General features: G+C 43.0%; 1 long non-coding RNA gene across 2 annotated transcripts in view; it reads right to left on the reverse strand.

The window, feature by feature from the left end:
* LOC147015240 (uncharacterized) overlaps positions 1-24,448 on the reverse strand; it is a 44,321-nt gene extending 19,873 nt beyond the window's left edge. For both annotated transcript variants that reach the window (XR_015050251.1, XR_015050250.1), the window contains exons 1-3: positions 24,036-24,448; positions 21,153-21,210; positions 11,379-11,454 (exon numbers count right to left, since the gene is read on the reverse strand). This is a non-coding gene — a long non-coding RNA (uncharacterized LOC147015240). The remainder of the gene's footprint in view (positions 1-11,378; positions 11,455-21,152; positions 21,211-24,035) is intronic.
* Positions 24,449-24,979: the final 531 nt, after the last annotated feature.

Here is a 24,979-nt window from a genome sequence, read left to right on the forward strand (position 1 = left end):
GGCCCACTCAGCCCACAAAATGGCATGAATCTTCGGCCGCAACGGCCCACAAAATGGCATGAATCTTACGCCACAACGGCCCACAAAAGCACTTTGGCCTCAATGGCCCACAAAAATGCTTCAGCCCATATGGCCTACTCACAAGCAGCAGCAGGCAACAAGCCCTGCATTGGACAGCAGTTAACACAGCAATGGTGGCATGGTGATATCGATGGTAAACAAATGCAGTTCGGAGGCGTTCTTGAGGACGCAAATGGGTGTGATGACCTCAGACCAGGTGAGATAGAGTGTGTACCCTTAACCTTCCTTGCCTGACTTGTTTTGGTTAAGTTCTCTTTTTTTTTTTCTTCCTTTCTCTTTGTTTTTTCTTTTACAGACAGGATGGTGTGTTTCTTACTCAACTGTTATCTTCGTGGATGTGTGCTCATGACATACTGGTGGCCTCTCTGGCACTTGGAGAGGGTGACCTAGCCTGGCCCTTGTTAACAAATTCTCCCATCAACACTACTCGTACCAGGTGTCACACATGAATGGTGCGGAGGAGAGTCCATCGAACAGAACCATTTACTTTTAGCTCGAGACAATGCAACAAACTATGCTATGGCTAGAATGATCCTAATGACCCATTTTTCCCGATCTGGCACACTGTTCCACTCAATTAAACCTTGGCAAGGCCCTTATTTGTCTTTTTCCATTTGGTGGTGCCAGGCATAACTCGCTGGCTGGGGAGTGTGACTACTACTAGGCTTCTTTGCTTGCTTCCAATCGGGGGTGGAGGACGCCCCCAGCGACCTCGGGGTTCACCTGAGCGTGCTTCTGGCACTCCTAACTAAGGGGTGGCTCTCTCTAGCCCCCATACTGTGCTCTCATAGCACCTACACTGTGCTCTCCTGGCACTGAACCTACCGTGCTCTCCTGGCACTGAACCCTACGCTGCTCTCCTGGCACCTCTGACAGCCTTCACCTGCCAGGAACCCCCAAAGCCCTGCTGCCCTGCTTCCCAACTCACCAACTTCCCATACCATGTCACACCACCAGCCAGTATCCCCATACCTTAGCCTGCACCTACCCCTTGCACTCCGCCTGCACAAAGGAACAGCAGCCAGAATCCATGTCGAATCCTCTAAGTCCCCCTAACCTACACTAACTTGGTTAAGAGACTCCTACCAACAGGGTACGTTGTTCGCACTCACTCTCCTCATCTGCACAATCACGCCATTCACCCAAACACTTTAGTCATTCATTCCACAGTGCCGCACACCCAGTCCACAACACCATCCAACACCTTTCACTTTTATGTGAAAACAAAAACACACCAGTCCCTCGGATCCCACTTAGTCATCAAATTTAACTGGTACACTTTTTCATCAAACCCCAATAAATTTGTCTCTCCGTCCGTCGTCGGCTGTCCTCCTCCATACTGCCCTCATCGTTTATTTCCAACAATTTAAACGAAACATCAAAATCTCTTCAGCAGCCCCATGGAACCTCTGCATGGTTCCAACCAGGCATTTCAATCCTCCCTCAAACAAGCCACTCTTTGTCATCCACTTGTTTCAGGTGCATTTAATGCTCTGCCTGTAATGTCTCCACCACTTTTTTTGATTATCTCCCAAATCCACCCGTGCCACTCTTATGCACTTCTGTACTCTCCCAATTTGCAATCACTTTCGGTACAATTTCCAATCAAAATTTTCACATACCCCATATGGCCTGCTTCTTTGGCTCATTGGAAGGGGAGTGAGGAAACGAATCCCTCATTACCCATTACATGACCCCGCCGCCTTTCCGCCACGGCTCAAAGGGGTCACGTCTCAATGGGGGCTGTGATCTACCTCCCCCTCTTCTCCAGGGTTCACGGAAATCAGGTAAACCCCAATCGGTGGAATGGCCTCCCCCTCTCCTCCACAACTCTCTCAAGACAGATAAACCCCACTCAGCAAGCTAAACCACTCGTGTGCTCAGAAAGGTCCGAAGACAAAGTGACACACACCAGTGCCGCCGACTACTCATCTGCACTCCACTCCAAAGTTCCTGTGAGGGTGATAGAGAAATTAAATCCAATTTCTAAAGTCTGCTCCTGGATGCAGCACCTCCAACTCTGTAAGAACCCATGCGGAGCTGTCCATTATGGTTTCCGTCCCTGGCTCAAGTTCTGTCTTGGTGGCATTTCTATTTCCCCTTGCACCTCAAACCTATTTCCTATGTCACCACTCATTCCATGCTCAGGACTCCCACACACAGCAGGCTGCACACATTCCAAGGTTATGTGTTGACATTCCACACCTTCAACCTTGCCTGTGTACTGACCAACTGCCTCACACTCCAGGGCTACATTCTCGACCGCCAGGTGAATCCCCACACACACTTCGGCCATGGCAGCACATACCGGTGCTGTAGTCTGGACTGTGGGCTCACAGCATTCGTTCACAGGAACTCCACACACACCTTCAAGGGTCACGCATACGTGCACCCCATCGGACAGAGTCTCTTCGTTAACATAAAATTCAATTTCTACCTTAAGCTCATCGTCCGCATCATGTATGCATGTACCCACGTACCTGCTTCGTTCCAGAGTCACCTCTGTCTGGTCGCGTCGCTCCAGCAGGTTGCTCATCATTGATTCGCCACACTCCTCCGGGGCCGTCAGTTCCTCATGCTGGACCTGCTCAAAATGTATTTCATTCGTCAACAACCCCGTATGCTCCCTCAATGTCTCCATCACCAGGGTTTGCTCTCATTGTGGTGTCATCCGACGAGTGATGTCAATCAAGTCCCGCACCACTAACATTACTCCCTGTGGTGATATCACACATCCCATATTATTGTGCTGTTCTACTTCCTGGCTCCATTTTCTTTTCCATTCGAGTCGTTCGTTATCTTTCCGGAGTTTTTCCATCTCTGTGGACTCCAACTTTGCTCTCTCCTTGAGTTGGTTAATTTCGAACTCATATTGTTTTTGTTTTCTACCCCACCGTCTCTCATGTTCTTCATTCTCCAATCTCATCGTTTCCTTCAATTGGCAGATCTCCTTTTCCCGTTTCATTCATCGTTCTTTCACTATCTAACACGTACTTCAACCTTGCTTTCTCCTTTAGTTGTTCTTGTCCTTATTTTTGTTTCATTCCTTGTTCTTTTTGTTTCTTATCCCACTGTCTCTCTTGTTCTTCCTTCTCCAATCTCATCGTTTCCCTCAATTGGTTGATCTCCCTTTCCAGTTTCATTCGTTGTTGTTTCACTACTCTTTCTTGCATCTCATTCTTTAGTCTTGCCTTGGCTTCTAACTGTTCGATCTGCACAGTGTGGTTCCTTCATGTGTCATTCTCCATTCTCTTTTTTACCTCTCTTAACATCTTCAGTTCGTTTTGTAATTCCCTCTCTTTGCTTTGGTGTTTCTGTAACTCGGAAGCTTTTCCCCCTAATTTCTTGCTCATCTCCGCACCTCTTTCGTATGCTTCCTCCCTGAATTCGTCCATTCTCTTTCTGTATTCCTTGTTAATTTCCAGTTCATGTGCCAGTACATTTTCCCCTGGACTTTAATTCCCGAAGCTGTTCGGACTTTTCCAACAATTCTTCCTTCCTTTTTCCAGATTTTTCTATCCTCTTTTTATCTCCTGTTCCAGCCTCTCCCTTATCTGATTGCCTGATCTTACCTCTTCCTTCAGTAGTTCCAATTCCCGTTTTTCCTTTTCCACCTTTGTTTTCCATTCTTCTTCCAAGCTCTTCCTATCCCGCGAGTTCCTAATTTGCTCCTCCTCTTCTTTTGTTCAGTTCGCTCTTCTCTTGTTCCAACTCATAGGTACTCCACTCTACTTTCCTCATTTCTTCCTGTAGTTCCTTGAACTGTCTCGACTTTTCCAATAATTCTTCCTTCCTTTGCTCCAGATATTTCTCCCCTCTTTTTATCTTCTGTTCTTGGCTTTCTCTTATCTGATTGCCTGATCATACCTCTTCCTTCAGTTGTTTCAATTCCAAATCATGTTCACATTTTTCCTTTTCTAGCTTTGTTTTCCATTCTTCCTCCAAGTTCTTCCTATCCCGAGAATTACTAATTTGCTCCTCCTCTATTCTTTTGCTCAGTTCGCTCCTCTCATGTTCCAACCTTCAGGTAAACCCTTCCTTCAGTTGTTTCAGTTCCAAATCGTGTTCACATTTTTCCTTTTCTAGCTTTTTTTTTCCATTCTTCGTCCAAGTTCTTCCTATCCCGAGAGTTCAGTTCCCTCAACTCATGTACCACAAACCCACGCAACCAATCTGCTTTCGACGTTTCTCCATGTCGTTCCTCGACTGTGCTGGCTAATTCCTCTTCCAGCCCCCAAATTCGTTCCTGTGCATCGGCCAATTGTTGTGACTCCCCGTGCACATAATCCTCCTGAACCTCATCTGCCTGCCGTAGTGCCTCGTCCAATTTAATTTTCAATTCCTCTATTTAATCCTCATAACTCCTTACCTCTTCCAAGGCATCCTCCAATTGTGTCTGAAGCTTGCCAATGTTCACGCAGTCGTCCTGCCATGCCCGCCATGGCGCATGCCGCGACCACATGGTTTGAACCGGTGGCTGGGAGCCTCCACCTCGTGTTGTGCCGTTCGCTGCGCGAAAATTAGCCCACTCCCGTTTCGTGTCGTGCCAAGGTGGAGCCGCGCCGCCATTTTCTTTATAATTTGCAAGTTTTTCCTCCGATCCGCTCAAGCATAAAATCAAATCAAATTTGGACCATTTTCTTTTGTTTTCGCTTCTCGTAACCAATGTCCGGGGTGCGAAATGCACCACTGGTCCAAATATCCCGCTCCTGACTACCAGTTGTTAAAGATTCACGATGGAGGGATTCTCAATCCACTCCAGACACCAATTGTTAATGGCTTCCGCGGTGTCGGGATTCGAGCTGTGTCGGCAATCACAGTCCTCAGCAGTTTTTTTTTTTTTTTTTTTTACGAATCAGGCGTATCTATTGGTGCGACACGAAGTAATTCAATGGTGTTACTTCATACCCGAATCAATCGGATTTCTTGGGGAACATCGGGGAACACGACACAAGCAAAACATTCACGACAATGCTTTTATTAACAATCTTTAACCCGTTCTTAACTAGGGAACTACGGACGACAGGTTTCGATGGGGTCCCGACTGAGATATGCCTTATACAACACGTGCAGACAAAGACAGACAGACAGCATGCATGCAAGACAAGACAGAGTACTTGGTGATGTTTCATGGACGAGAGGACAGTGTCAAAAGCACGAATGTTGCTCGCAACAGGCGGATGTTCACGGATTCGAGCCCCAGCTCGAACGCGCCGCGTGGCAAGATGGCGGCGCCGCACTCTTTCCTTCCGCACCGCATGCGGTCTCCATGCGCTCTGACCCCACGTAAGGTCGACGATGGTCCTCAGCTGATTTCTCTCAAGGTCCAGCGTACAAATCCAGGCCTGGCCTGTTCTCCAGACAAGGCCCAAATCGAGGTGCCGGGCTCCGGCAAGCGGATCGGCAAACGTGTCGAGCTGTTGGTGTGAGCAGGGACTGTCAGAAGCTCCGTCGTCTCCTCTCCTGCCTTCCCGCCTTGAAGCCCGACTTCCCAACTCCGTCCTCTCAGTTTCTCTCTCCGTCGAATCACCTTTTCTTTCCTTTTCCACGCTCGCCTCTCTCTGCGTGCTGCCGTCTCTCTCACGGCAGAATCCTCGACGTGCAGGCAGGTTCAGCATCTCTCCCAGCAGATCCAACACTGTCCCTCCTTCGTCCCCCTCTTCACTTGACACTGTGCTGTCACTTTCTTCACCAGCGGGAACGGTCTCTTGGCAGCTGGTTGAAGGAGCATCCTGGATGGTGGATTTCATTGGTGCTGCATCTTTTGGCTTGAAAAATGTGTGGAGAGTGGGCTGGATGGCTTTCTTTTTCTTTGCTGCATAAAGTTCCTTGTAGCAACAAAGGGCATCATTAACAACACAGCTAAAATCAGTGCTCCTTTCAAGATTTGGATCTTGCTCGATAAATTCTATGGCATTTTCAAACGAGCTGAGGATTTGGCTGAGGTTTTTCATGGTGAGATGCTTGGATGAAGGTGTCACAGCATCTTTTTCTTCTTCTTCCTCAAGAGCCCACTGATGTTCCAACTCCATGAGATCTTCATTGCTTAAGGGTTCTGCATGAGACTCCAGTAAGTCATCCACGTCCTCTTTATCAACCTCTTCAAAACCTGCCTCCTGCGCCAGGTTTACAATTTGACTTGTAATCAACGGAACATCAGCAAACCCCGTGAACATGTTTATCTTTGCCGAACTTTGAACGATATATATATATATATATATATATATATATATATATATATATATATATATATATATATATATATATATATATATATATATATATATATATATATATATATATATATATATATTGACCGTTTTTACAGCCATTTTTCCCTGCTGTGCAGGGGTTTGGCTTTTTCTTGAGGCAATGTTTTATGGCCGGATGCCCTTCCTGACGCCAACCCTGGTCACCTCTTACGACACACAGGGATATGGTATACCTATTCTAACCGGGGCATACACCGGGACCAGTACACTGGTACTCACTTCGCCGACCTCAGATGGATGACAGGCTGAGTCAACCCCCTGGTGTTAATTCAGCAGCCAACGGGGCTTGAACTCAGGACCCTGGGATCCCAAGCCACCACTCTAACCACTAAGCCAACACCAGGCTTCATATATATATATATATATATATATATATATATATATATATATATATATATATATATATATATATATATATATATATATATATATATATATATATACACACATATATGTACCTGTTCACAAGAGAACACATTAAGTGACGAAATGCCATTATCCAATGATATAAGCTAGGTCCTTTAGAGTCGTCAAAACAAATAAGAAATTAAATTCTTTATGGTATTTGATCCACAGTGAATAAAAACTGAAGTGCACATTTCAAAGATTGCTGATTTTGTTTTGGAAATTAGTGATTACATTCATCCTTAATAAGTGAATAGGAAAAATAATCTGATGGAAAAAACAACACAGATGGGAGAAAGATGGAAGGACTATACCAAACTCTATACAAGAGACATGGCAACCTTCAAAGAAAGATAATATGAGCAAGAACAAATGGTGATAGAATGTGAGGTACGTAGAACCCTGAAAAAGCCGGCAAATGGAAGAGCACCAGGTGCCGATGACATTCCAACAGAACTCTTTAAGGTAGTCAGAGAGGAGGCAATCACAATTTTAACAGCTGTCTGTGCACAGACCTGAAGCAGGAATTTATTGCCTAAAAGGTGGAACCTAAAAAGTAGTCTACATACCATTGCCAAAGAAAGGGGATCCAAGAGAATGTTCAAATATCTGAACCATTGCCTTGATTTCACATTTTAGCAATATATTATTGAAGATCATTCAACAAGGAATAGAGGACTTCAAGAAGCGAGAAATGCCCGTTGAGCAAGCAGGTTTCATAAGAGCAAGAGGTAGTGGAGATCAAATCACGAATCTGAGGTTGATCATGGGAAAAACAAGGGCATGTCAAAGGAAGGTGTATCTGTTTTATAGATTATAGCAAAGTTTTCGATTGTGTTGGGCATGAATTGATGTGGATTAAGCTGAGAGAAATGGGGATGATGGAGCACCTAACATTTTTGATAAGCACGTGCACAAAACAAGAAGCTACATTAAGATGAGAGTACGAAGAGAGAATGGTTTGGAATTGTAAAATGAGTCAGACAGGGGGTGTATTATCTCCCCTTACTAGTTTAATCTGTGTAGTGAGTACATGATGAGGAAATTAAACTTGGATGACATAAAGGCTGGAATCTGGATTGGAGGAAGATGTACATCAACAATCTAAGGTATGCTGAGGATACCACTCTGTTGCTCTGTTGGCAGAAAGTAAAGAACCCTTTATGAAACTGCTGCAGACAGTGAAGAAGGAAAGTGAAAACCCTGGGGTGTGTTCCATTAGCAAACAGGTTGCTTTCGCTTGCCAAGTTAGCCATTTTGTAGTAACTGCTGTGCAAGCCACTTGCTCAGCCGTTCAGCAAATGAAAGAAGCGATTTCGAGAGGTGCTTCGTAATGTGAGCAAAAGTGACTGCCGTCGTCGGATTCAAAATTATGCGACATCCAATGAAATTTTCAAAAGCATACCCCTGTTATGTAAACATCATATTACTGAAACGAACATTTCATACTTTTATTGTTCGTTCTACTTTTCATCCCAATTCTTCAAGATCTACAAACATGCAAACTCTTCCTCCCCCCCCCCCCACCCCTCCTCAAAATCCACAGTGGCAGTGTGCTTTATGACATCCTTAAAACAATGTACATAGATAAACTTGGCAGGGGGATACTCCTTCTGACTCCCCATTTCTTTATCTTTCATTCTGTCTTCCTCATACTCTGTAGCCACTGCTAACACGAGAGAGTTCATAAAACATGTTATAGTTCTTAAAAAGTATGAAGTGTTTTTGAAAGTAGCTCCTGTAGAATTTTCGTGTTAAAATTGATTTCTTTTGCTTTTCTGTATTGAATTAGGGTCAAACTATAGAGAAATGATGGGGTTCAAATTTTCCTTTCCCTGGGTCTCCTTCTGGGCGATGCTTTCCACACTTTGATCCCTCGGGACTAGCTCCGCTTAAAATTAACCTTCACCTTCCCTATAATAAACTTGCGCTTATCTTGGGTAAGTAAATAAGAACTCAACGTGTCCGACATTATGAGTTGTTTGTGGGATTTTATTTTATTTTATTTAAATGAAGACGAGTCAATAAATGACACATCATGAGCGATCTACACAGTGTAAATTCAAGGGACCCGACCTAAACTGAACCATCTGATGGGATGATCCAGCGATTTTTGCACAAGGCTACATATGAAATAAAAACTGAAAATACCAATCACAATGCACACCTTTATTATTGGGTTTGTAACTTCCGCCACCGAAGGTGAAGGTTACGTCCCCCTTGTGTCTGTTTGTCTGTCTGTTTGTCTGTCTACAGGATATTTCAAAAAGTTGTGGATGGATCCGGATGAAATTGTGTGGAGAAGTTGGGTATGTGACAAGGACGAACTGATTAGATTTTGGTGAATATTTGGATCCGGATCCGATTAAAGTGCTTTAAAAAGGAGTTTTTAAAGTGATTCTTCACCATTGAGAGATGGGGCCAAAAATGATATATAGCAAGATATCTCAAAAAGTTGTCGACCGATTCGGATGAAACTTGGTGGACACGTTTGGTGTGTGACACGAAGGAATTGATTCAATTTTGGTGAAGATCCGAATGTGGATCTGGATACGAGAATTATTTAAATTTTAAAATGATCCTTCACCATTGAGATACAGGGCCAACTGGAGGGGGAGCACTCGGTCGAGTGCAAAACCTCCGCCGCCAATACTGCTGGGTCACTTAAGTGAACCTGATATCCTATTCATTGTAGGTCAAAACGGATCAGACTCTACTGAACCACGATTGAATAAACTAAACTAGATCGACGCACATGTAGAAATGCCCAAAAATAAATCGAAATTTTTTTGAAAAAAAAAGGTGCAAAATTTCTAAGTTTCTTTTTCTCTAACAAATTTTTTTTGGGGGGGGAGGGGGTTGGAAATCACTTAAAACATGTAGAAATTCAAAAAAAAAAATTCAAATATTTTTGAAATAAAATCGAATTTTTTTTGACAAAAAGTTGTAAAAAATTTTTTTTTGTCTAACAAATTTAGTTTTTTGGGGTTGGAAATCACTTATATTAAAACATGTAGAAATGCAAAAACAAAAATTCAAATATTTTTTCAAAATGGCCACCATAGAGGCCATATTGGACTTTGGACCAAGTATAAAATCTAATGGCATGATCCTTGGGCCATACCTAATCCCCCCACCAAGTTTCGTCAAAATCCGTCCAGGAGTTTTTCCGTAATACTGTTCACAAACAAACAAACAAACAAACAGACAGGGGTGAAAACAGTAACAGAAAAAAGGTTAAAAAACGATATAGTAGCGTATATCATGATATTTCATAAATGTATTTGGCCCTATATGGTCTCGTGGATCAGGCATTACGTGGCGGAGGTATGCCCTCTTCCGAGTGCGTAGTCGTATCCCTTTATCTTGTAGCTATACACAACAACTAACTTGAAGGCCCTGTTATTGGCAAAGTTTTCAAGCAAACCCTGAGTGAACATGGTTGTCAGTCTACTTTTGGTCTTTGAGCAAGATAGAATCTCTTTGAGAGACATGGGGTAGGCCAATTGAGAGAGGTGTCTGGACAGTCTGCTGAAACCTATCTTCCTTCTTTGGTTGATGCTTCACCCGATGATCAGTTTGAGTATTTTGGATGAAAAGTGGCAAGCGATGTCAACAACTTTATCTGCTTCTTCATTGCGAGTTCCAGAAACTTTGAGAACATGACGGTCAAAGAACATGACGGTGGATTCTCAAAGTCTTCAAAGCTACTGTTGAATGACCAGTTTCGGTACTCCATCATCTCCTCTCGTAGAATGTTTTCCATGCTCTTCAAGTGGGCAATTGTGTCGTCATTATCCAGCATTGTAGACGGAAGTTCCATAGGAATTCTAACTGCTGTTGGGAGATCAAGATTGTCAGGCTCATTTTTGCGTAGCGATTTGATGAACTGGACATGAGGAAGCCGTTCAGATATCAGTTTTTTCAGATGCTTGCGGAAGTTTTCTCTCATTAACCTCAACCTGATACCTCTTCAAAATTGACAAGTATGCATCATTCACCATAGGGTAACATCATCGTCAGAGAGGGTGTTTTGAATGGAGAGTAGCAGCTGTTCATCACATACAGAACGAATGAGCTGGGAATTATTGTAATCTAAGGAGCGAAGGTGCGCTGCACATAACGCAAGCATTTCCTTTGATCCTACTTTTCAAGAGCAGAAGCATTCCCGGCACTCTCTAACTCAGATACACAAGTTCTTAAATGGTCATCTTGAGTCTTGAGTTTTATCTCCTGGAAGTTTACACCTCTGATGTCTGAAAAAAAAACGCAATGAAGAGGTTCTGAAGAATCATGAGGACAAAAACAAACACACCTGTGCCTTTGGTGTGATTTTTGTCCTTTTAGGGTGGGAAGAATCAGTTGTACTGGAAGGTCACCCAGGCCCTCCAGAGAAGAACATGCAGGGGAATGACGCCGGATTCACTTACCTCTGAGCCTTTCAATCATGCTCTTGTTGACGATGGGTTTCCGACATTCAGTATGATAACACATATGTTTGTGTTCCGCTTCACTCAAGCTACCTAAGCGGTCACCAGGTTGTTTCATATCAAGCTAACCCAAAGATAATCGTTTATTACAGCAAACAATTCGATCTTCAAACATATTTGGGTTATTCACCAGTCTCTTGCTTGGGGTAGCACCCTAATTGCAGATGATGCACACACTGCTTGACATGATGATTAGAATCTCTCACCTGAAACCAAAAACAAAAACCAGCATTAGCATGTTCCAAAAGTTCCTCAAAGTAAAACAACATTTCTAAAACATGAGTTCAATCCCAGATTGGGGGGGGGGGCAGTGGGTGGGCTACCGTGTGCTCCCACAAGACGGGGGCTCCAGAATGAGGTCAAGGGATAGGAAAATTTGAACCCCATCATTTTTCAACATCGAGACTTCAAATCAAACTAAAAGTGCAAAAAAAAAAAAAACCATTTTAGCACACAAATCCTACGGGATTACACTTCATCCCACATTTTTACCCTGTGCAGTGTTCAGGTATATATACTTCAATTTAAATAAAATAATGATTTTAAAGATCATAAAAAACATTGCAGAAGTTTAGTGCTATTGAAGCAGTCTTATACATCACCCTTACACACCATCCTATTTAACCTGGCCAAGTACGACAAAACAGAAGGGTTTTCGAAGTGCCAATAACTCGATTTGTGTTCTACAGTGTTCAAGTACTGTATATAATTTAATTTAAATAAAATAAGGATTGTAAAAATCGTAAAGGTAAATTAATCCCAGAGTCTACTGCCATCGGCCTGTCATCCTTCCGAGGTCAGCAAAATTAGAACAAGCATGCTGGTATACTGTGTCGGAGTGGCGACCCGTCCAGGATTGTGCCCAATAGCCAAGGAGACTGCTTAAGCAGCACCAATGCTCTGCACGTTTTGTATCCCACTAATAGGCCAGATCTGGATCAGTTTGTTCTTGTCACCTACCAAAATTATCCACCAAGTTTCATCCGAATCTGTGCACAACTTTTTGAGATATTGTAGTATGTATCGTTTTTGGCCCGATCTCTCGATGGTATGCCTGGTGTTGGCTTAATGGTTAGGGTGGTGGGCTGGCATCCTGAGTTCAAATCTCACTTGGCTATTGAATTAATACCAGGTGGGGTTGACTCTGCCTGTCATCCTTCTGATGTTGGCAAAATGAGTGCCAGCTTGCTGGCATCCTGTGTTGGAGTGGCGACCCATCCAGGATTGTGCACAATAGCCAAGGAGACTGCTTAAGCAACACCAACGCTCTACACAGAGTATGGTCCCAATCTCCACTACTGCCATTGACACTGTGTCACTTACACCATCCCATCCAGTACGTCACATTAGATATTTGTGCCTGTTATTTGTGTCCTTTATGACAACATTAAAACAGGGGGTTTCTTGTTTGTAATTATTTTTACCCTCGCTGAAGGATTCGGAGAGGGTATTGCATTTGGATCCGTTTGTCTGTCTGTCCGTTTGTTTGTTTGTCCGCACAGAACTTGCGTGTTTTTCTCCATCACTGCTTGTCAGATTGAGAAGAAATTTTCACCATTGGCGCAACTACTCATTTAGAATGTTTCAATGATAATTATGACGTCATAGGTCACGTCGTGTGCCAGCTATATTGGAAAAACAGAAAAACTTTGGACCTCTGTATATCTGAAACCGTACAAAGAAACAAATTGAAATTGAGTGTGATTTTATGACGTCATAGGTGCCCTCGTTATATGACGTCATAATTGCATATGTAGAATGCCACATCTGATCAGTGAGAAAAAATTTGAGGGTCATCTAGGGATAAAATGGTCCACAAAAAAAAAATCCATGACGTCATCGGTCACGTAATTCAGCAGCCATATTGTTTAAAAAAAAAACCTTCAAAAATCTTCTTCTCTGAAGTGGCTGAACAGATCGTGGTTTACACATATAACCGCCTGTCCATGAGGAACAAAAGGTTCACACATATGATGTCATTGGTCATATCGTTTGGCAGCCATATTCAATTTACCCTAAAACCTCTAAAAATCTTCTCCAGAACGGTTGGACAAATCGAGGAGAAACTTTACACAAGTGTTCTCCAAGCCATGAGTGTACAAGTGGCACAGAGTGAGCACCCCTCATGGGGGAATGAGTGTGGTATTTTTATGATGTCATAGGTGCTTGCCTTCATTATGATGTCATAATTGCATATGTAGAAATCTACATCCGATCAGTATAAAAAAATTTGAGGGTCATCTTGGGATAAAATGGTCCACAATTTTTTGATGCCATCATCAGTCATGTGATTCGGCAGCCATATTGTTTTTTTTTTTTTTTTTTAACCTTCAAAAATCTTCTCTGAAATGGCTGAAAAGTTCAAGGCGAAACTTTACACATATGACCACCTATCCATGAGGAACAAAAGAGTCACACATATGATGTCATAGGTCACAATGGTTTGGCAGCCATATTGGATGTACCTGAAAACCGACAAAAATACACCACTCAAAAGAAGTCCTGGTGAGGGTTTGCAAACTCTGATTGCTCTTTTTCTTGTTTTCAATTTGGTTTGAATGGCAGACAGAGTAAAAATATTGTTACAGATCCGGGGTTCGAGGCTTGCCATGAGGGGAAGCACTTGAGTCCCTCCCGAACACCTGGTCCTGAGGAAACCACAAACTTCGATTGGTACTGCCAATCCTGGCAGGGTTACACTACTTCGCGTGATACTTTGACTGTGGATAGCCGAACCAAGGGGGTCTCGTGCCCTCAGCACATACCCGGATTACTGCCGAGCGATACAGTGAGTGTGCACTGGCAACAAGAGCAAATTAGTGGGGCAGAACTTCCCGGCTAAACTGACGTGCGGACTATGCAGGACCAATGGAGGAAAAGACAGAATGAGCTGGGTACATTTATAACATAAGCAATATATTTTACAATTTAACAAAAAAAAGGTTTAATTCACAAGCAGGTAAAAAGGTATGCAAATAAAAAGAGACAAGACAGGACACAAAGCAGACACACCGATAATAAACTTCCACAATCTTGTCTTTATTCTAACATAGCAGGTGCCCATCAGACACACACCCAAGGAAATTAGAGAGCAGAAAGACGGGAGGAAGGTTGAGGTGTTTCCAACCTCTTTCAATACCTGGTGAGGACAATGGGCCCACGCTTCCCAGACGCTTCAGAAGGGGAGGAGGGAAGAAAACTGTGAGTGTCAATGGTGCATGAGTGGGAGGTGAAAGTGAGGTGTAAATGAGATGAAAATGTAGTGCAGAAGAGGAAGCATGAGGGACTGCGTAGCTATAGTTGCTCTTTTAGTATTTGTGCATCCACAGCAGATGAGACAACATGGGAGAGGCAGAACGTTTAAGGAGATAGCTTACATGGCAAGTGGAAACGTCTATAAATGTAAATGTAAATGCAAATGGAGACTGAGCAGAACAAAGACTGGCAAAGAGGAATGAGGATGAAGCAGAGCGCAGAAGACTTGGCGATGACCTGGCAACTGCTCAACAAGGACTCGGTGACTCCTTGGCAATGACTCGGTGACTCCTTGGCAATAACTCGGCGACTCCTTGGCAATGACTCGGCGACTCCTTGGCAATGACTCGGCGACTCCTTGGCAATGACTCGGCGACTCCTTGGCAATGACTCGGCGACTCCGTGGCAATGATTCGGCGACTCCTTGGCATTAGCTGTTAAAGACTAGCAAATGGAATTTGCTCAGCGATTGGACTCAGCGACTGCTCAGCAATGGCTCGACGACTGTTCTCTTGGCTCTTTTGCAGCTATCTTATAGAGCCTGGGCGAAGGAGGAGCCAAAATCGGATCAAAAATGCTCTGTATACATATCCGAGTGCTATTATTGGCGTGCAGGTGCCTCCCTGAGAAGTATCCCTGTCTTTCCAGATTCCGAAGCCAAAAATGGCCTCATTTACCCCCAAACACAGCCACGAAACAGAGCTCTGGGATTAACATGGGCTGCAGGTTTTTGGGAGCACTCTCTGATCATGTATGTGCGCTGGGCTCCAAATGAGGGTCTCTATTTAGTGGAGCACCAGGGCTACCCAGATGACATTGAACGGATCCCAGCGCATACTTGCACTTCGAGCTATATGCCAATATATTCCAACTCGAAGGCTCCGTAATATCCTCCATTCCCCGGCATCCCAAAGGATGGCAGTGAGCATTCAGGCTGCTGACAGTGGTAGCGGTGCCTCATCGCGGTTGTGGCGAGGTGGGTGAAGTGCTATGGTGTTTATGGTAAGGACGATGAAGCGTTGGGAGCAGTTGAAGGGGTTGTGGTGAGGAGGCTGAAGTGGTTGTAGTGGTTTTGGTGAGAACGTCAAGCGTAGGTTACTGTGGGGATTTTTAGGAGGGCTTTGTGATGATTTTTACGAAGGTTGTAGCATCGTAGTGATTACAGTGAGGGTCTGAAATGATGGAATTGGGGAATTGTGCACAGTTTGAACGGAAAAATGGCACGCGTATGCTAATCAGGCTGTCGCTGTGCGGTCTCGTCTGTGGCGTGCATGCATGCGTGTTGGAGAGGTCGTGTGTGGAATAAAGTAAAATAAAATAGATGAAGGAATAGCAAATGGAATTAAACACCTAACTAAAAACCATATGCAATGCACCTTGTCCCATACACCCACGAGACATAATGGAAGGGCTGACTGAATGAATACTAATGAAATAACTGTCTCGGGGCTGCTACTTGTTGGGTGTTATTGCCTTGGGGGAGTGCCGGCTTCGCAGAACTGCGATTTACTTCCATTGCTGCAGAACAGCTGCAGTTGCTAACCCATTACTTGTTCCCTGAAAAAGGGCCTTTTTAGCAACACTGAAATTTACATTATTTTTCAGTTTTTAGTAACCTAAGCTTTTTTTTTTAACCTCTGGCAGGTTACCACTTTGCTTTCTACCATTTCAAGTTATTCAGTGGACTTGAACTGCTTAAATTTCAGTAAAAACTGAAAAATGGGGGTGTTCTAAAACTTCTGATCAGTAGTGTATATCATGGAGTTGATGTCGCCAACACACGCCACAAGCTCTGACCGACCAGCGCTCCAGATTGTTCCCCACACCATCACTGAAAAACCACCGTGTTTGACAGTTGGCTGCAATCGGTTCAAAGAGAACTCTTGACTAGGAATTCTCCAGACTCATATGTGTCAACTTTCAGAAAATTGAGCAAATTGGGACTCATCTGAAAAAATGACAGTTTGCCAAATCTCCAAGGGTCTGGTGGCCATCTTGTCAGCCCACTTCTTTCTCCTTTGAATGTTGGCTGGTCTAAGAAGAGATTTTCTCCGAGCTGCTCTCTCCCAAAGCAGCCCAGTTGATGAAGGTACCGCACAGCAGTTCTTGAGCTAATTTGGACCTCCTCTGCAACATCTGCTGCCTTGCAACGGGGAGTTTTCTCAATGGACCGTGTGACAGCTCAAAGACACCTTTCTGAGGGCCCAGGTCGACCTGAACGGGAAGCTGTGAATTCCTTGCCTTTGCTGGTGAATTGCACAAGCACCCAATTGACCGTAGAAAGCGGAATACCACGGTTCTGAGCTATTTGACTCTGGCTGACTCCACCTTCCGATTTGCCAACAATTCGTCCTCTTTGAAAATCACAAAGGTCATGTGCTCCCTTGGTTCAAGGCATCGTTAATTGTCAAACACGACCCAGGAACTTGTTTCTGCAAATAAATCGTTGAATATTAGGACAAATCACTGAGTAAAACTTTCTTTATGCAGATTAAATGAATAAATTTAAGGTGTCTATTTACTTCTGTCATGTCTCTGTCAGGACATATGTGTCCCTTGGTCCTTAAAGAGTTAAGAGTAAGCTTTACAAACTTGCAGATGATGCTAAGCTTGGAGGTAAGGTAGAAAGCAGAGAAAGAGGTGATCGGATTCAACAAAGTCTGGATACTTTATTGGATTGGAAAAAAATATCAGCATATATGTAGTTTAACATAAGCAAATGTAAGGTGTTGGGGTTGGGCAAGAATAATGAAAATAGGGACGACATAATGTAAGGGGCAGTCTTGGAGCGTGTGATGCAAAAGGATCTAGAGGTGATAACAGATGTGGTGGGTAAGCAGACAGCACAGTGCCAGGCACTAGGTTAAGCTAATAGGGTTTTAGATTATTAGGTGACGAGAACAAGCCGATTAGATTTTGGTTAAGGTCCGGATGCAGATCCGGCCTCGCAGTGCGAGACAAAACGTAAAACGTAAACTGCTCAGCCTGGCAGAGCTAATCCAATGAGTGTCGTTCTAGTTCCTTTCTGTGTTGGTCAAGGTCCCCTCAATTTCCATCGTTTGGAATCCCCCGTGAATCTATAATTTGTATTTTTAAAAAGGAACATCTAATTTCATTGTTCTGTATTTATTTTATTTTCTATCTTTGTTTGCACAACGAAAATGTAAACCCCAAAAGCATAAACGTAGCATATATAAGTGTAAGTATACGACAGTGGTCGTGCCAAAAGATGGTGTTGTTTTTTTGCATTTTCAAAGTACTTATCAGAAAATTTGTATTCTAACCAACATTCCGAGCACCGTGCACGAGGTTGAAGTTCACTCTGGCAGGAAAACAGAACACACTAGTTACTAGTAGATTCTGGGATGTCTGGGCTGCACAAATACAAAAGATTAATGCCTGAGAAGGAGTTTCATTTCTATTAAGAATCACCAAGTTTATAGGAGAGCTTTACTCTGGGGAGAGTATAATTCATGAGGTAGGGACGCTGAGGGTAAGGCTTCATGCTCTGGGTGGTTCTTGACAAAAACTGTGTGCACTTGTGATTTACATTGTCCTGAGTCATCATCAACCCTAACTCTGGCTATCCAAGTGTGTAATGAGAGTTCTACGGAGTGGTCTAATTTGATGGGGTTAATAACCAGCACAACTTGAGATTATTGTGGTATAATGGCAAGCCTACTTGGGGGAAACCCGACTAGTAACTGTCCGACGTTCTCCTTGATATAATTTACACCTAGAAGTGTTAAGAACATAAACTTACCGAACCTGGCATTAGGTTTTTGGGATTTGGGCTGAATGTGCACGGTTGTCGGAAAAGCTTTTATAAAAGTGATTTTTGTTGGAGCTAATTGTGTATTATAATGGGTACAAAACAATGACAGGGGAAAAATATATCCAAATTATTCATAATAAATGGGATATCTTTTTCTGAGCAACCATGTGAATGAAACTCACAATAATGACTGATCCACTCTTCCACAAAGCAACTCAAGAACAAGGTGAAAAGAAAATATGAGAGTATCCCCACAACAGTTGAGGGAGGGATAGTGTCATTAGAACATTCAAGTTGTTCTTATTTCTATTTCGTTAGCAGCCTGTGGTTGCTGGTTGCATCATTTCTAGAAGCACAGCTGTGCCACTGATTCAGTGCCCCTGGTTCCAGTAAGCTGGTACTCATTTTTCCAACCTTTGAAAGATGGCAGGCTGAGTCAGCACACCTGGTGTTATTTCAATGACACAACAGGGGCTCAAACTCAATACCCTAAGATCTTTAGCTAGCCACCTTAACTATCAAGCCAACGCCAGACTTAGAACATTCAAGTTCCAACAACCTAAAGTACTAATGTATAATGACGATAGCATTTCCATGTATGTGCAATTTATCCACTCTGGCTGTGTCGTATTGTGTTGTGGCATGCCGCGTTTCCTTTGCGTGTCAGATGCAATGGAAATGCATGGAGCAGGAAAATGTTGTGTCGCACCATGAAGGTGATGCATCACGGCGTTCTGTTCCGAACCTTTCCAGATACATTGCGCCAAAATCGGGCAGGTGATGCTTTGAAAAGGGAACGTGTGAGAGGAAGTGTATACTACTGCGTACTACAAATCAGGTTATGTCTTGCACAACCAGAGTTGGTGTCAAAGCCACCCAATGCTCGCCTGTTGAAACATTTATCGTTTTTAAAAGACGAGTGTAATAATTCATATTTTTTATAATTCTCTAACTATTTTTTTTTTTGGGGGGAGAGGGGGTTGGAAATCACTAAAAACATGTAGAAATGCAAAAAAAAGAAATCGAAATTTTGTTGAAAAAAAAGTTGCAAATTTTTTTTTCTCTTACACTTTTTTTTTGGGGGGGGGTTGGAAATCACTAAAAGCATGGAGAAATGCAAAAAAAAGAAATCGAAATTTTGTTGAAAAAAAAGTTGCAAAATTTTTCTTTCTCTAACAATTTTTTTTTTTGGGGGGGGACTAAGTCCAAAATCTAATGGCATGATCCTTGGACCATACCTAACCCCCCCACCAAGTTTCGTCGAAATCCGTCGAGGAGTTTTTCCGTAATACAAAAAATTTAACATGCTCACGCTCACGCTCACGCTCACGCCGGGGGTATCGCTATAGCTCTCTGTTCTTCGAACAGGCGAGCTAAAAACTGATCCCATGTATATCACAAATGAAAAAGAATGAGCTGCTGACGTGCATTTCACTTTGCATTTTATTATAAATGTGATAAAAAAAACAAACAAACAAACAAACAATTGAAGTTTGCTAATTGTTCATGAAAATGTTTTTTAACGAACCACATAATTTATACTCAATGGGTAGTTAAATATATGTAAGGTAAGTCCATCTGTTATGGATTTACCTGACATACTTTACTCACCTGTTGTGTGGTTACCATTCGCAATGCTGAGGTTTGTGTGGGCAAAGCAAGTTACTCGAGAGTATAATCGGGACAGGAATTTGGCCAGGGTACCAACTGGCATGGCCAACTCTTTTATTTATTTTCTTTTTTAATGTATTTACCAGAGAAATGCCAGCAGACCAGCCCAATCTCCTCTTTGAAACGATGGCAAACACTATGATGTAATGCCTTACCTCAAAGCACCGCAGCAACTATTCTATTCCTTCTGGGATCAAACCTAGACTAGACAACTCAATGATGAACACACTAGCTTGAGGTATTCTTCTGAAAGCTCATGATGCAACTTCAGGTTTGCTAGCTTCAATACCTTTAGTACCTGGGTTTGCAGATGTCCATATACTGTATCTTCTTTCGACTGGTCCAGGTCATTGCAATATAGTTGCAACCACTGACCTTTCTCAACATCTGAAAATGATTTTTGTTCCAATAAGACGATTCTGGTTACAGTTTCCTCTTCATTGTGCTCCTTTCAAATTGGTCTCCATTTACTGAAATTCGATTGGTGTGTATTATAGATTATTGACTTGATACTAGTTTTTACAAGAAATTTTAAGTTGAATTCCAATGCAAGTTTGTGGTGTTATATTGGAACCTGTTGATCAAAAGAAAAGCTGGGAGGAGCAGGGTCGGAGTTATTCGACTTGGTGTTGGCATTAAGTATGTGGAACTAAATGTAATGGTAAATGCTGAAGACCAATGCCTGTGCAAAAGCAAGAGTGGTGAGGGACATTTTCTTGGAGGGGAGGATGCAGGAGTTTTCATTTAAATTTTTCTGCATTGCTGATATCGTTACGCCTATTCCATCTCTCTTGTTCCACCCAGAGACAAATACAATATATCACGGCTCGAGAGGATGCTGATGTGTTAGTTTCCAATTCACTCGTTTCTTTCTATTTCTAAAACAGAGCCTTCGCACAGTTCTTCATCCATTAAGAGCAAACCATTGTTGATACTCGCAAATAAAATCTGATAACCATTCGAGAGATCCCTGAATACCATGAGCAGACATCTTGGAAAGTAAGGCTGGGTGTCAGACAGTATTGGAATCTGAAGACATGTCCAAAGAGATGCATTATGTTTGCTTAAAAAAAAAATACATCCATGAAACTGCAGAATGGATAATGCAAAAGGACAACAAACCAACCGACCAGATGAACCCTGAAATACAATCACCCAAATAAATGTCAAATGATAACTTATCTTTGTCTCTCTGTTCCAGACCTGCATATTCAATCTGAGTAGAATTCTTTCATCGACAGAATCAAAACTCCAAAAGTATCTGTTAAGGGTCAAAAGGAGGAAAAACTTGCAATGAAAAAGTTAGAATGTCCATAATAATTGAAGAAGTGCACCTTATTTTGTCTAGTGTAGCTCATTCTGAGAGATATGCAAAAATTAAGATCCACCACTTTCCTGTGACACAAGATATGAGCTGCTTTCACACTTTTTTTTGGGATACATTGTCGAGGCTCATATGAGAACTAACACAAATCATGCACAACAATGGGGGCAGGAGACAAGAGGAGCGAGAGAGGGAAGGACAAAACAGTGGGGAACAAAGATGTGAGGAAGGGATAGGGATGGGGTGGGGTACACAAGGTAAACAAGATGGACACCACAGGGATTTTCAGGACCTTACACGACAAGGACTTTCAGGAAGGAAAGCAGGGAATTTGAAGGAGGTGGGTTTGGGTTGGATTAACGGGGGTAGAAAAGATCATGGTTTTGGATGGGGGAATATAAGAGATGGTGGTGAACAGTTGTTATGAAGACCTGGAGGGAAGAGTGGGATTTAAGTGAGTGTGGGAGTTTGTTCCAAAGGCAGAAAAAAAGACGAATGAAAGAGTGAAGGTGAGCAGTGATTTGTAATCTTGGTAGTTTTAGCAGAAAGGGATTGCTTGTGGACCTTGAGCACCCTGCGGAAATATGGAGGGGGACATATTGCTGTCAGAGCAGGGGGGCGAGATCAGAGAGGAGACGGCAGAAGACAGAAAGACAACCGACCTGCCTGCAGTGAGAGAGTGAGAGGCCCAAAGACTCAGCCTCACCGCGGGAGATACCAATGATCCTAAATGCCTTGGTTTCCACAGCGTGAAACCAAGAAAGGTGAGAGGCAGAAGCACCAACCCAGAAGGGAGAGCAGTACTCCATCAGGCTGTGGACAAAAGCTTTGTATGTGGTCAGGAGCTCAGATGGGCCGAGGAAGGACTTTGCATGACGGATGATGCCCAGTCGGCGACTGGATTTGGAGGCCAATTTGGAAATGTGGCTTTCCCAGGAAAGATCATGGCAGATCCTGAGACCCAGAAGCTTGAATGAAAGACTTCTTCAAGAGGATTGTTGAGGAATGTGAAATTTTATTTTCCATGACATTTCCCGTTTTTGATGACGTTATATGACCCATCACTTCGGCAGAGATAAATACAAATAAAAATTCAACATTTCGTGCATTGCGTGGTAAAGCCACTCTAAGGGGATCTGAGGGGGGTTGCCCCCTAAAATATGTATTTGCTTTCTTTTCTGAAACCACACACACAATTTCGATGAAACTTGACCACAACCTTTATCACCCCATGATGTACCAAGGATTGTTCATGGCATTAAAAAAATTCCATATAGGTATTTACTTTCTTCTCCATTATATATTTTGTGGGTCATCCATGCTTACCAGTGGTTGCCTGGTTATCTTACCCAGCCACTACCAGGTGAATGGCCAGGGGCATTGCCCCTATGTTTAATATCTCTGTGAGGTTCTTTGTCATCATTCCTGTAGGTCCAGCTACCACTGACACAACTTTGGCATTCTTCAGCTTCCAGGATCTTCTCACTTCATTCTTGAGGTCTTGGTGTTTGGTCATTTCCTTGATTACTGCATCGTTTAGTCCAAAACCACTCGTATTCACACCTCAAACAGCAATGCCTTCTTCTCTTGTTTTGTCCCTCAGTATGATATCTGGTTAGAACGCTTTGTTTTTGATGTTCATGCTCGATGGGATCATTAGGTCGAACGTGAGTGGTACTTCAATATTTACAGTGATTACCTTTGCTTCATGTTCCCACAAATTTTCTGGAACTGGGACATCAATTTTTTGCAGATGTGCCAGAGGATGACTTATAAACTCTGTTGTGTGTACAGCTGTTCTGACATGAGTGTTTTTTGTGTGTGTGTGTTCGGTCACGAAGCATAACATATCATTCTCTTTACTAACCCAACCTCCACCCCTCACCTTTCTCTTTTTTTTTCATATCTCTCTCTCTCTCACCCCTCCTTGCACCCCTCCCTCCCAGTTTTGCAATATTTGGTGAGGCATAGCTCTCCTGACCTCTCCCCCTTCCTCGCTCTTCCCCCTTCCTGGCTTCCCCTCCCTCCTGCCTCCTCTCACCTCTCTCAACCCCCCCCCCACCTTTAATACCCCCATCGGGTTGTATTGCTAGTAGACACAATAAAAGAGTGACGTGGCAAGCTAAGATAGGACTTTCCTGTCATGCAATCTTTTACATCCTTCATACAATACCTGATATATTACTGCTGAAAAGAGGAGACAAAGCACAGCATGTTTTCAAAAGTTGCTGGACAGTGGTGACGAGCTGCATTCACGAGAAGGCATTTTGAAAAATATCCCAATCGACACTCGAGGATTTTTTTCTGCCCCTTTCTTCACTCCACTTGTACCAAGAATGCACAGAATTCCTCCCAGGAGTTTGAAAGGCCCCGAGAATGTGAAGCCTTAACATGCAGCAATGAGACTTCTCTTTTTTTACTGTGAGTATGAAAGCAGTTTTAGATCATTATCAAGAATTAGCGAATGGCAATATATCAGGCATCATGTCCAAACCTTCACCACTAAATTATCTTCGAATAATGATTTATTCGATTGTGTCACAAGGTATGAAAAATGATTCTGAAGTACGTACTTCTTGTGTCCTTTCTTCTACAATTATGGTTAGAAAGAAAAACCAAGTTGGATCACAATTTAACATCGGAATGAATATCAGTAATGGTGCTCAACAGGTGCACATATCAATGAAATACCAAAAAGGTACAGGAATTGGCCACTTGGATCCAACAGAATATTTTCACTGATGGGAACTTCAAATTCTAACCTTTAAAATGCAGTCACAAATCCTTTGCTCCATCCCATAAGGAAGTCTTCCCTTTCTTTTTTTTGCTTGAACACCTCCGTTGGAAACTCCCTTCCAATAAAGTAATTCCTTTGGAACAAACTTGCAATCGATTCAAAACATCACACACCAGGCAAAAAAAAAAAAAAAGAATTTTTAGGTTAACAAAAAGAAGAATCATTTCATCCTTTCTCACCTTGTCGATATAGAAAAGTCAGCAGTACTGCCTTTCCACACACACACACACACACACACACACACACACACACACACACACACACACACACACACACACACACACACACACACACACACACACACACACACACACACACACACACACACACACACACACACACACACACACACACACACACACACACACACACACGCATTTAAAGGCCATTTTCCCGCTAAAGCGGGGTTAGCCTTGCGGGCCCCATGACAATCTTCTCCACTTTACCCTGTTTTCTGCATCTCCCCTTCTTAATCCCCTTGCCCACATTTCCTCTTCCACCACATTTAGCCAAGTTTTTCTCGGTCTTCCCCGTCCTCTACTTCCGACTACACTCATTTCCAACACTCCTCTCACCCAGTCACTTTCATCCTTCCTCAACACATGACCCAACCATCTCAACCTGTTTCTCTTCACAACCTCCATCACAGACTCTATTCCCATCATCTTCCGCAAGTCATCATTTGTCTTCCTCTCTCTCAACGATACTCCACACATCCACCGAACCATTCGCATTTCCACCCTTTCCAGCCTTTGATGCTGCTCCATGTTCACTACCCATGTCTCACTCCCATAAATCATCGTACTCCTCACACATGTAGCACACACCTTTCCCTTCAGCTTCAACAACACTCCCCTCTTCGTCAGCACGCCACTCAGTTCCCGAAACTTCTTCCATGCACATCTCACT

The sequence above is a fragment of the Eptatretus burgeri genome, chromosome 12, assembly GCF_056783735.1.
Source record: "Eptatretus burgeri isolate ZD-2024b chromosome 12, Ebu_testis_v1, whole genome shotgun sequence".
Classification (NCBI taxonomy): domain Eukaryota; kingdom Metazoa; phylum Chordata; class Myxini; order Myxiniformes; family Myxinidae; genus Eptatretus; species Eptatretus burgeri.